This window comes from Cuculus canorus, chromosome 26, assembly GCF_017976375.1.
Source record: "Cuculus canorus isolate bCucCan1 chromosome 26, bCucCan1.pri, whole genome shotgun sequence".
NCBI lineage: Eukaryota > Metazoa > Chordata > Aves > Cuculiformes > Cuculidae > Cuculus > Cuculus canorus.
The window spans coordinates 4988500-5000594 of NC_071426.1; positions in this window are offsets into that span (position 1 = coordinate 4988500).

Sequence of the window (12095 nt, forward strand, 5' to 3'; positions counted from 1 at the left end):
TGTTCCCCATTTCAGGTAGAGAATTTGTTGTCTTCATTCTGCTTTTCTCAGACACCCGTAAAGGGTTCTTTCTCCAGAACAGAGGACTTTAAAGAGGCTGACAGCTATTCCACCTCATTCCTAGGAAATTCCAAATTCACTCAGACCTATTCCAAACATCTCTCGCACCCACGTGCCCAACTCATCTCTTCTACTGCACAAATGCTCACCTATCAAACAATCCCAATATGAACGCTGAAAGCATTCATCCCACTTTTCAGTACTTGCCTTTTTGGACCAGGAATCCCTGTGTATTTCAAACCCAGCAATACTAAGTGTCTCTTCCGTAATCCCCTGCTTTCTCCCACAGCTTCTTGCTCTCCGTCACTTCAGAAAGGGGGACAAGAAGGTGGAATAGGAACCAAGCACAAGTTGTCTTCTTCAGTACTGTAAATCATGACAGCAGTTTATGATTCCACGTGGTCTGTCTCTCAGTCTTAGCTGACATCTGTCTGCACTGCAACACAGCTCTTTCCAAACAGTTGCTCATTGCTCTCACTGTCGAGTGTCCCGACCTGAATGCAGAGAAGAAAACTGCACCTGGGAGGTATTTGTAACCTGTCTTTTGCTTTCCAATTACAGACTGGGAGGACCTCACCTCTGGAGTTTTCTCTTGCCCCTGCTGACTCTGAAGGGAGTCTGGGGAAAACAGGTTCTCAAAGGCGCCCGCAGTGAGGTAGATGAAACTCACCGTTCCAGCCCCAAATCTCTGCTTCATTAAGTCATTATGTTTATAGAACCAATAGACATATCTCACAGAAGGAAGCACAAGAAAAATACGTGCAATAAAGACTGGTGTTTTCCCTTCATCTTTGCAGTCGGTTTTAGAGACAGAAAGGAAGAGAGCAGATGACTCCAAAGTCAGGACGATTCAAAATGCGAGGGGAGGAGAGGAGGAGGTGGTGGGTTGGAAGCAGTGAGACAGAGCACTTAATTCCTTAGTCCCCTGGGTGGTTCAGGGACTGTCCCATCCCATCATCCACAGAGAGGGAGGAGACCCATGGGTGATGGACACATCTGCATTCCCAGGGCTGGGTCAGGACTTTGCCTTTCTGTTTCATACAGCAAACCCCGGCTTTTCTCAGCACTACAGCTGCCTGCACAGCGCCTTTGTCTGCCTGCAGCCATGGCCTCCGGTCCCCTGCTCCGAGGAGTCCCTGCGCAACCTTTGTCAGTAATTGTCCTTCCTTGGGCCAATTAAGACTCCGAGACACGTTGGGGTTTGCTTCTGACGTATTGTCCTTGAGAGGTCTCTTCTCTCTCCTCTCAGCACTGAGGTTCACAGCGTTAAATACACCACGAGGCTCCCAAAAGCACAGAAAACCCCAATGAGCTTTGTCTCTACTGCAATTTTCTTCACATCTTCAGAACTTGTACAATTAATTAGAAAAGTTTGAAGAGTCCAGGTGAAAAAAGAGATTTGTGTCAACATTTAATAAAAGGAAGTTTATTTTCATTTTTCAGGATTATTTTTCATTATATTCAGGTAAGGGCATTATGATGGCAGCATTTTCTAATTGATAATGGCTCAGCATGTCTCCGTAGGAGGTCTGGGCAGCGTGGAAAAGCAGTGCCTCGAGTCTGACCCTGCATGGACAGCCTTGCTCCTCCCCTCCAACCCCACCGTTTTGGCCACCTGGCACTTGCATCCCTCTTCCTTCCATCAGACATCTCCGTTGGAATTTAAAGCCCTTCTCCAGGAATCCACATCTGATTTCCTCAGAGAACTGGCTGCCAAAAGACACAGCAGCGGGGGGATGGCGTGTTGTTAGTTTTGAACACACAAAAGTGAAACATGATAAGACTCCCCAAAAAGATCCAACAGGCTCCGTTAGCAGTCCATGGGCTCCAAGGAGGTTCACCTTCCAGGAGAGACAACTATACACGAAATGTTTTTGACAGACAAAGAGGAAATGATAAATATAAGCACAATTGAAGAGGTGGTGTGTTTCCTCAGGCTGGGGGACATCACTGGAATGTGGGGAAGATCAAAGATGCAGAGTACAAGACAGCACTGGCAATGCAAGGACTGAGGAAGATTTGTATTTCTTTCTCCTGCTATTAATGCCCATGCTGAAAAATTGTAATTTTGCAATCATGGATGAAAACTCAGTCATTTTATTGAAAGACTTTTTTTTCAGTTGATTTAAAACTGCCCATAGATTGTGAGATGTGTCTGCTCTCCAACACGTGCAAGGAACCTGCTGGAGACCAGAGAACCTTGGGAGATGCAGATGGAGCTTGCACAGAGGTGCCCATGTCCCTGTGACTGCATCCCAGCCCAGTTTAGAGATCAATTCCATTGGCAAACAAAGACAGCACTGGGAGCTGATCCATGGGTGATGGCTCATTGCAGCAGGGTCCGTCAGGGCTGTGGGGAACCCCCTGCTGTGCGAGGGGATGTGGTGCAGGTTTGGAAATATCTGGAGGAATGCTGATTGCCTTTAGGCCTGGGAATAGATCTGTGGAATGTTCCATAGACTCCCCTTTCCACCTGGATGCTCTTCAGATTTGAATTGCCCATTTCCAGGCTCTGCTGGCACTGCCCGTTCCCAGCCCCTACAGCATGAGGAAGCTTGTCCATAGGTTTCCTCTCAAGGCATAGCCAGCAGCCTCCTTTCAGATCCGTCACCACCCCTTCTTGGCAGGAGGGTGGTATCCATCCTTTAGAATCATTGAATAGTTTGGGTCAGAAGGGATAGCAAAGCCCACCCAGTTCCAACTCCTGGCCATGGGCAGGGACACCTCCCACTGGAGGTTGCCCAAAGCCCCACGCAACCTGTCCTTGAACCCCTCCAGGGATGGGGCAGCCACCACTTCCTTCCCTGGGCAACCTGGGCCAGGGCCTCACCACCTGACGAGAAAACATTGCTTCCTAAGATCTCATCTAAATTTTCCCTTTCTTCACTGGAAATTCCCAACACAGATGCCAGTCCCTGCACCACTGAGAATCCAAGGGGACAGATTCCCAGCAGAGGTGATTCCTGGTATCGGATGGGATTTTAGTGCCTGCCCAGCGGTTGGGCTGCTCTGACCACACTGCAATTCGGGCTGTGGCCATGGTCCAACAATGAAATAATCTATATTCTACTCAGGATGACAAGGCTGCCGGGTTAAATTCCTCATCATCCTCTGCCCACATGATACCTCAGCCTGGAGAAATACAAATCTGATGGGTGGACTGTTCGGTGGATAAGGAATTGTTTGGTTGGTCACATTGAGAGGGTAGCGGTCGATGGCTCAATGTCCACGTGGAGATGGGTGACAAGTATTGTCTCTCAAGGGTCTGTACTGGGGCCAGGGCTGTTTTCATCAAGATAGACAGCAAGATTGCAGATGATCCCGGGCTGAGTGGTGCAGTTGACACACCTGAAGGATGGGATGTCACCCAGAGGTACCTGGACAAGCTGGAGAAGTGGGCCTCTCTGAATCTCATAAGGTTCAACAAGACCAACCGCAACGTCCTACCCCTGGGTCGGGGCAATCCCAAGCACAGTGCAGGCTGGTGGACAACGTGATTGGCTGCAGCCCCACGGAGAAGAACTTAGGGTGCTGGTGAATGAGAAGATGAACATGAGCTGACAATGTGCACTTGCAGCCCAGAAAGCCAAACATATCCTGGGCTGCATCCAAAGCCGTGGGACCGGGAGGGCAAGGGAGATTATTCTCCCACTCCAATGAGACCCTCCACCCGGAGTCCTGCATCCGGCTCTGGTGTCCTCAGAACAGGAAGGAAATGGATCTGCTGGAGCAAATCCAGAGGAGGCCACAAAGATGATCTGAGGGCTGGAGCACCTCCCATACCAGGACAGGCTGAGGGAGTGGCGGGTTGTTTGGCCTGGAGGAGAGAAGGCTCCAGGGAGACCTCAGAGCAGCTTCCAGAGCTGAAAGAGGCTCCAGGAAAGCTGGAGAGGGGCTCTTGATCAGGGAGTCCAGGGATAGGATGATGGGGTCTGGTTTTCAGCTGCAAGAGTGGAGACTGGAATGAGATCTGAGGAAGAATATTTTCCTGTGAGAGTGGGGTGGCACTGGCACAGGTTGCCCAGAGAAGTCGTGGACGCTCTATCCCTGGAGGTGTTCAGTGCCACGATGGATGGGCCACAAGTGAGACCTGTGAAAATACACCTTCCTCAAAGCAGACTCTGGACAGCAGCTGCACCTACAGAGCTGCATAGTGCCCCCAGCAGTGCTGGCAGAGACTGGGGAGCAGGGGGTTACAGAGGGCACGGCCTTCCCTCAGCTCAGAGGGGACTGAGCTTGCTTGAATCACTGCCAATGGAAATGCAAAAGATCCATGGATATCGCTGTTCCAGACACAACGGGGACTGCTGATGAGAAGGCTTTGGATGACTGAAAGCAAACACATCAGGGTCTTCATCCTCCACATCGCCAGAAACTGCTGTAAAAGCAGCACAGGGAACACATGACTGTGAGTGTTGTAAATTGTGGGACGTCTTCATCTGTGAGACAGAGAGGAATCCACGGTCGCAAAGCAGTCTTCTAGAGTGTTCATCCTGATCCAGTGGCCATTTCTGATGTCATCTTTGCAGACTCAGACTCTCCAGACAAAGGCCCACTGCATCCTTCTATGATTTTCTCCTCCCCTCACTCTGTTCATTGGGAGAACTCTCCCCTCCGCAGCTGCTGCTTTGATCTCCATGGAGTTCAGCGCTTGCCCGTCTCTCAGCACTCTGAGTGTCTCTTCAGCCAAGGCTTTAATTCTGTTGATCTCTGCCTTTTTTTTGTGTCTATCTCAACATTTCTCATCAGACTGTCCCTTGTAGAAGGCAGCCCCTCATCAGAGACCCTTGTGCTGAGCCTGTGGGTGAGGAGGGGGTTTATTGATTATGAAACTTTATCAGCTTTGCTTTTCTTCATAGAATCATAGAATAGTTTGGGTTGGAAGGGACCTTAAAGATCATCCCGTCCAGTTCCAACCCCCTGCCATGGGCAGGGACATCCCACTGGCTCAGGCTGCCCAATGCCCCATCCAACCCGGCCTTGAACACCTCCAGGGATGGGGCATCCACAACCGCCCTGGGCAACATGTTCCAGTGTCTCACCACTCTCATAGTGAAGAAATTCTTCCTACTGTCCAGTCTAAATCTGCCCCTCTCCAGTTCATACCCACGTGTTCTTATTCCCCTGTGCCTGCGTGCAGCCAGGTCTGTAAGGAGAAGAGGGGGAGATGGTGCAATGGAGCTGGAACCCTCAGCTCTGGAGTGCAGGGAAGTATGGTGGAAGGGAAAGGGATGCAAAGCCAGGGGGGCAATGGGAGCAGTGGTGGCACTGGGGAGGTGAGGAGCAAGGCTTGAAGGCCTGGGGAAACTTCAGGAGAGAAAGAGGTCGTTAAGGCTTTCTGGATTTTAATGAGACCCAGGGTACATTCACTGCTGAGACAAACCTCAGCTCCTTAGAGGAGACTGAAGAAACCTCTCAACAAGTCAAGAGTAGAACTCAGAGTGCCATGAATTATTAATTGGTCTCAGCGAGGATTGTTCCCGACAAAGCCTCCTCAGGGACTCCTTGGAGCAGTGAGTTGGAGGCCATGATTGCAGGCAAAGGTGCTGCTGTGATGCTGAGAAAAGCCTGGGTTTGCTTGATGAAGCAGAAAGACCAAGCCCTCATGCCCATGCCATGGAGAGGCAGATCTGGCTTTGCCTACAATGATGGTGTTGTGAACATTATCACATTGCTGAATGAAATTTGGAGCTGTTATTCCATGTAATTCCAAAGACAGGTCTGTAGAGTTACGTGAGATTGCCAAGTGTCTCACACACAGCTCCATGCAGTTGCAAAGCAGTCAGGTCATAGAGGAGTTCAGTTTTAGAAGGTTCATAGAAGTGGTGGCTCATAGAAGTCTCACAGCAGAGTACGGTCAAAGAAGTCTCTGCTCATAGAAGATTCAGGTCATAAAAGGGTGATAGAATATGAGCCATGGAAGAGGCGAGTCATAGAAGTGTGAGAGTTCATTTGTATTTTAGAAGGATTTGGTTACAGAAGGGTTGGTTCAAGGACGAGTCGGACCATAGAAGAGTTATAGAGCAGTCGGGTAAAAGGCCATGGGCAATTGCATGAGGTTTAACAATGCCAAGTACAGAGTCCTGCATTTGGGTCACAACAACCCCACGCAGAGTTGTATAAAAGTTGTATTTAGCAGAGTTGTATAAAAGCAGCTGCTTTTATAATAAAGGGTCTTCTGTACATACAAGTTCAGGAGTGCGCATCAAAGTGCCCTCCGACTGGGCTGAACTTGATCCAGCAATGTGCCCAGGTGGCCAAGAGGGCCAGTAGCATCTTGGCTGGAACAAGGAATAGTGTGGCCAGTGTGAAGAGTATAGATGGAATTCGTGCCAGAAAACGCAGTGTAATGCCTGTTGGTGCACGACCTGCAAAATAGTGTTACAGACGACAGGGAAAAAAGCCTGCTGGGATGATTGAGAGCCTGAGTAAAGGTCAGGATCTCCTAGGGATGCATGGCACAATAGCAGGACTTTTTGCGGATTAACTTGATAACAACCATGAAAACCATGTTGTGCCAGAAACAGAGCTCAAAGTGCAGAAGGGAAGGTAAGGAAGAAGAAAAGGAAATCGCCTTAAAAGGAACTAACAAACCTGAAAAGAGCTTAAACGTACTCTTGAGAAATTGCCACATCGACAATATCGACCTGCAGAAGAATATAAAAGGAACTAAGAGTTTAGACGTAGGTCTGCGTCATTGGTGGAGCGGAGACTCCCCGGCACACCCAGCGCTGTTTGCTTCTGTGCTTTCCATATAAAGATAATAAGCAATCTTTTGCCAAAACTACGAATGATTGAGTATCTATAACAAAAATGGGGGCTCATCTGGGATATCGGCTTGGGTTGCCGGAGATGTTCCTTTGTTCAGGGGGTGCCCCACTAACCGTGGCCTGGTGAAGGAACGATTCTGGTAGATACCTTGCCGATATCAACCCTGAATAGAGGAAAGCTAGAAGCAAAGTTTGAGCTCCCTACAAAATCGCTGCAGCCAAATTTGTACCCATAATTCTTGTGCACGAATTCAGGACAGGAACGTCGGACTGTAAGTACCGTTGAGTTGGGTGAACAGCCAAAGTGTGCGTGCTTGAGACACAACCAGGGTTATGAAGCGAGTGTGTGACCTCTTCTAGGTGCATTTCCAGTCTCCCCACGAGGGACCTGGTCACCGAAGGAAGGAAGTGAGTGAAAAAGGGTGAAAGGAGTCACACGGCGGAGATGGGGCAAAGGAAAGGTAAATTCCCTAGGCCTGGAAGGGCACACAGAGAGGTCCTCGGAAACAGATTGGGAGCAAGTTACCAGAAATACCCTCAGACAGTCCACTGGGGTTAATGTTCAAACACTGGATGAACGGCCATCCCGGAAGGAGAAGAGTGAGGAGAAAATGGTCCATTACTGTATGGAAGTTTGGACCAGGGAGGAAATAACGCCCTGACCATTTGTTTGGCCAATTTTCAGGTCTTTTGATGATTGGATTTGTCAGGCTTTGAATCTATATGTAAATGGGAAGGAACCATCAGCCAGGAGGAAAGTGACTATGCTGCTTTATGGCAAGGGTCCCCAACGAGGATGTCATTGTACCCCTTAAGAGAGAAAAAGAAGGACACACAAGATCGGGAGGTTTTAGATAATTTACTACCCCCAGATGAAACCAAGGGAAAGAGAGGGTGGAACTCCCCCACTTCGGATTAATGGAGGTCCTACAGCGCCCCCCACAGTCACCCCCTGCTTTGCGAAACTAGAAGTAGGACCAGAAGAGAGGAGGAACCACCAAAGGAACTCCACCCTTTACGCGAAGTTCCTCTGGAAGGAAATGTTGAGAGAATAGGATTTGTAGCAGTTCCCTCAATACAGGGGATGTAAGAACCATTTAAAAAGGAAATAGGGCAACTGTTAGACGACCCCTTGGGGGTCTCTGAAAAATTAGACCGATTTTTGGGACCCAATACCTCTACATGGATGAAATTCAGTCAGTTTTAAGTATATTGTTTACTACGGAGGAGAGGAAATGATAAGGCAAGCAGGTATGCAAAATTGGGAAAGATGACATCATCAGGGTCTGCCAGGGGAGAAGAAATGGCCGAATCAAAACCCCAATTGGAATCATCAAAAGGTACATGATAGGCAAAACATGTTGGATTTAGGGGAAATGATGATTCAAGGCATTAGGGAGGCGGTTCCCAGGGGACAAAATATAGTGAAGGCCTTTGGGGAACATCAGGGGAGAGATGAATCTCCCACTGACTTGTTGGAAAGATTAAGGAAGAGCCTCCAAATGTATTCTGGAGTAGATCGCAACTGCCCAGTCGGGGAGGCTCTATTAAAAACTCAGTTTGCTGGCTAGATCCTGGGAGGATATTCGGAAAAGTTGGAGAAGTTAGACGGGTGGCAAGATAGGGGTCTACAGGACCTCCTTCGGGAGGCTCAAAAGGTTTATGTATGACGTGATGAAGAAAAGGAAAAAGCAAAGGCAAAGATATTCGTGGCCACTGTTAGAGAAACACAAAGGAATACACAACACCACAGGCCTAATATTAAACCTTCAGGGAGCCTCTTCAGAGGAGAAAAGCCACGAAATATAGGGCCCCCAAAGGAGAAGGCCTGAATGTTATTATTGTGGAAAGGAAGGTCATCTTAACGAAAATGCAAAAGAAAATGCAGGACGAGAAAATGTTTCAGGAGGATTAAGGGCGTCAGGGGCTCTACATCTGGGGACAACACCATATCAGTGCCCTTGATAAAATGGATGGATAGGTCCCAGGGGAAGAAGTCATCTTCCTAGTAGACATCGGAGCCGAGAAATTACCATTCCAAAATTACCAAAAGGATGTCAGTTGAGTAAGAAAAAAGCCGTGGTGGTGGGAGCAAAGGGGGAACCCTTTTAAAGTTCCCATCATGAAGAATGTATGATAGAATCAGAAATCACCATCTGTGTCTGTGAACTTATTATTAGTTGAGGAGGCAGACTTTAATTTATTAGGGAGAGATTTAATTATTCTTGGGGAATCAATTTGACAATTGATCAAGGATCAATAATGGCGAAGTAGTAAACAAAATTACAGCCGAAAATACGGTAGTTAGTCAGCACGTTCCCCGTCCAAACTTGGAAAGGCTGGGACATTGACCTGTTTTCCTGGCTTCCCGGATGCCTATGGGAAAAAATCTAGTTGCATTTGTTATGTGAATTAGCCACAATGTGGTTTTGGCAGTGCTATTCCATGTTTTATACGATTGATTCAAAATGTTATAACTAATATGCATTTGCTACTATGGTCTCACCTGACGGCGTTAAAAAATTGATCTGTATGCCAAAAACACACAGCGACAATAAGGATTATATAGTTAATGCAATCCCAAGACAAGTTCTAGTGAACTATTAAAGAATTTAATAGAAAATAAGAACTTGAGAACAATTAACTGTATAACAATCGACAAAATCCCAGCGATGCAATCAAAACAGAAATACACCACCCGTGAGTTCAGCACAGTCCTTTGGTGGTTGTCAGGATGGTAGACGACCTGATTGGGACCGACGGGGTGGACAAATATGGTTCCGTCTCTCTCTCCCATAGCGTGTTACACGATCGTGAGGCGCCTGACGCTCCACTGAAGAGACCTTCGATCCCTCCCGCTCCATCGTGGTCTTTTCTCATGGGGCGATAATGATAATGGCCAATGTGAAGAGTATAGATGGAATTCGTGCCAGAAAACGCAGTGTAATGCCTGTTGGTGCACAACCTGCAAATAGCATTAGAGACAATAGGGAAAAAAGGCCTTCTGGGATGATTCGATACCTGAGTAAAGGTTCAGGACCTCCTAAGGAGGCATGGAACAATAGCAGGACATCTTGCGGGTTAACTTGATATACGACCATGAAACATATGTTGTGCAAGAAATTGCAGCTCCAAGTGCAGAAGTGAAGGTAAAGAAGAAGAAAGAAAATCGCCTAAAAGGAACTAACGAGCCTAAAACCGGCTTAAACCTACTCTTGAGAAATTGCCACATCTACAATATCGACCTGCAGAGAATATAAAAGGAACTAAGAGCTTAGACTTTGGTGTGCGTTATTGGTGGAGTGGAGACTCCCGGCGCACCAGCGCTGTTTGCTTCTATGCTTTCCCATATAAAACAGAATAAAGCAATCTTTTGCAGGAATTACTATTGATTGAGTATCTATAACACCCCTGTGCTCAGCACTAGTGAGGCTGCACCTTGTTCAGTTTGGACACATCGCTACACTCCTGGTGGTGTTTAAATGATGAGTAGATGTTGTGCTTGGGCACATAGTCTAGAGGCAGACTTAGCAGGGCTGGATCGGTGGTTGGGTTTGATTATCTTCAAGGTCTTTCCCAACACAAAACCATTCTTGAATGGGCCCCAACGCTACACACCACACTGTTATCTGTACATCTGGTATTGCCATCTGCAAGCAATGTTCTTGGGGATGTTCTTTAAGGAAACTCCAGAATAAGACCTAAGTCTTCAGGCACCGCACCGAGAAGATTCCCTTTCTTTATGCAAAGGGCTGTTCTGGAGGCAGCTGTGTTCCACGAGTGCCCATTGCCCGTCCCTGCCTGTGTCACAGCACTGCCAGATTAGGAGGTGCTGGGAAATAAATAACTGGCTCCAAAACTGGTGTGAGGAGCAGAACTCTGGGTTCTTTGATCATGGGTTTGACAGGTAAATCACCAGATTTTGCTGTCTAAAGATGGGATACACCTGTCCCCTACGGGCGGAAGACTGCTCACCAAGAGATAACAGGGCTCATTACTAGAGCTTTAATCTAGACGAGAAGGGGAGGGGAGATAATCAGGCTTGATCAAAAAGCCTGGAATGGCACTACAGTTTCGGGGGATGTGTGCTGGCAAGAACCCTTGGTCTGCCACCTCACAGGAAGTGAGGAATAGCACCTCAAATGGCTCCACAAAGGGTCAAATAATTCAGTGGGCAGTTGCTAGGAATTAAGATTGTTTCTCCTTAGGAGCGTAGTGGGATTGACTTCAGCCAACTGAAGTGCATCCTACACCAATGCACACAGCATGGGCAATAAACAAGAGGCGCTGGATGTTGTAAGGAGGACTGTGATGTAATTGCTGTCATGGAAATGTGGTGGGATGACTCACATGACTGGAGTGCTCGCTGTGGATGGATACAGACCTCTTCAGGTGGGATGGCGAGAAGGGAGAGGTGGTGGGGTAACGCTCCTTTGTTAGTAGAGAGTTTTGACAGCCTTGAAACTCATTGGTGGTGATGAGAGGGTTGCATGTCTGTGGGTGAAATCAGAGATCACCTAGTAAGACAGATTCGTGGTGGGAGTCTGCTATAGACCACCCAGCCCAGGATAAGGAGGCTGATGAGTATCAAGCAACTGGGAGAAGTTTCAAATGTGGAAGAAGGGGCAGGCAACACATGAGGACTACGAACATGAAATGAGATCTTTGTAGACATAAAATCAGAAAGGCTAAAGACCAATTAGAACTTCGATTGGCCCCATCTGTGAAAGATAATCGCATCTGCTTATCTGCTTTCAAGGCCTTTTACCAACGAACAGCACGAGTTCCAGTGAGCATTCCCAACTCCCCCCGAATGCTTTTTGCTCATCCATTCCATCCTGTCTTTTAACATGGGCAAATTCATTGCCAAAGCATCATCTGTCTCTTGAAGGGGAATCGGATGATATTTTGCTTCGTAAATTACTTTTAACACATTCTCATGGGCAACTGGACATAGAAGCAGAAGTTGTTCGTTGTTGTAGCATTGTCCATTCCAAACAAATAACATAGCAGAGAAAACAAAGCTAACAAAGCTAACTAAAACTAACATCAAAAGGACAATAACGGGGTGACACAACTTATTAGAATGCCAGTAGTGGTAGGGGACCCATCCAAACAGCACGTCCCACCAATGATGGTTCGCATCTCTTTTAAACTTTTTAGGACCCTATTTCTTTCCTCCGTGTCATGGTGGACTGTTATCAGGGTCTTTCTCCCATTTTGTTGGACCTCCTTCCAAATTTCGATCAAATCCTGAAGTTGCAT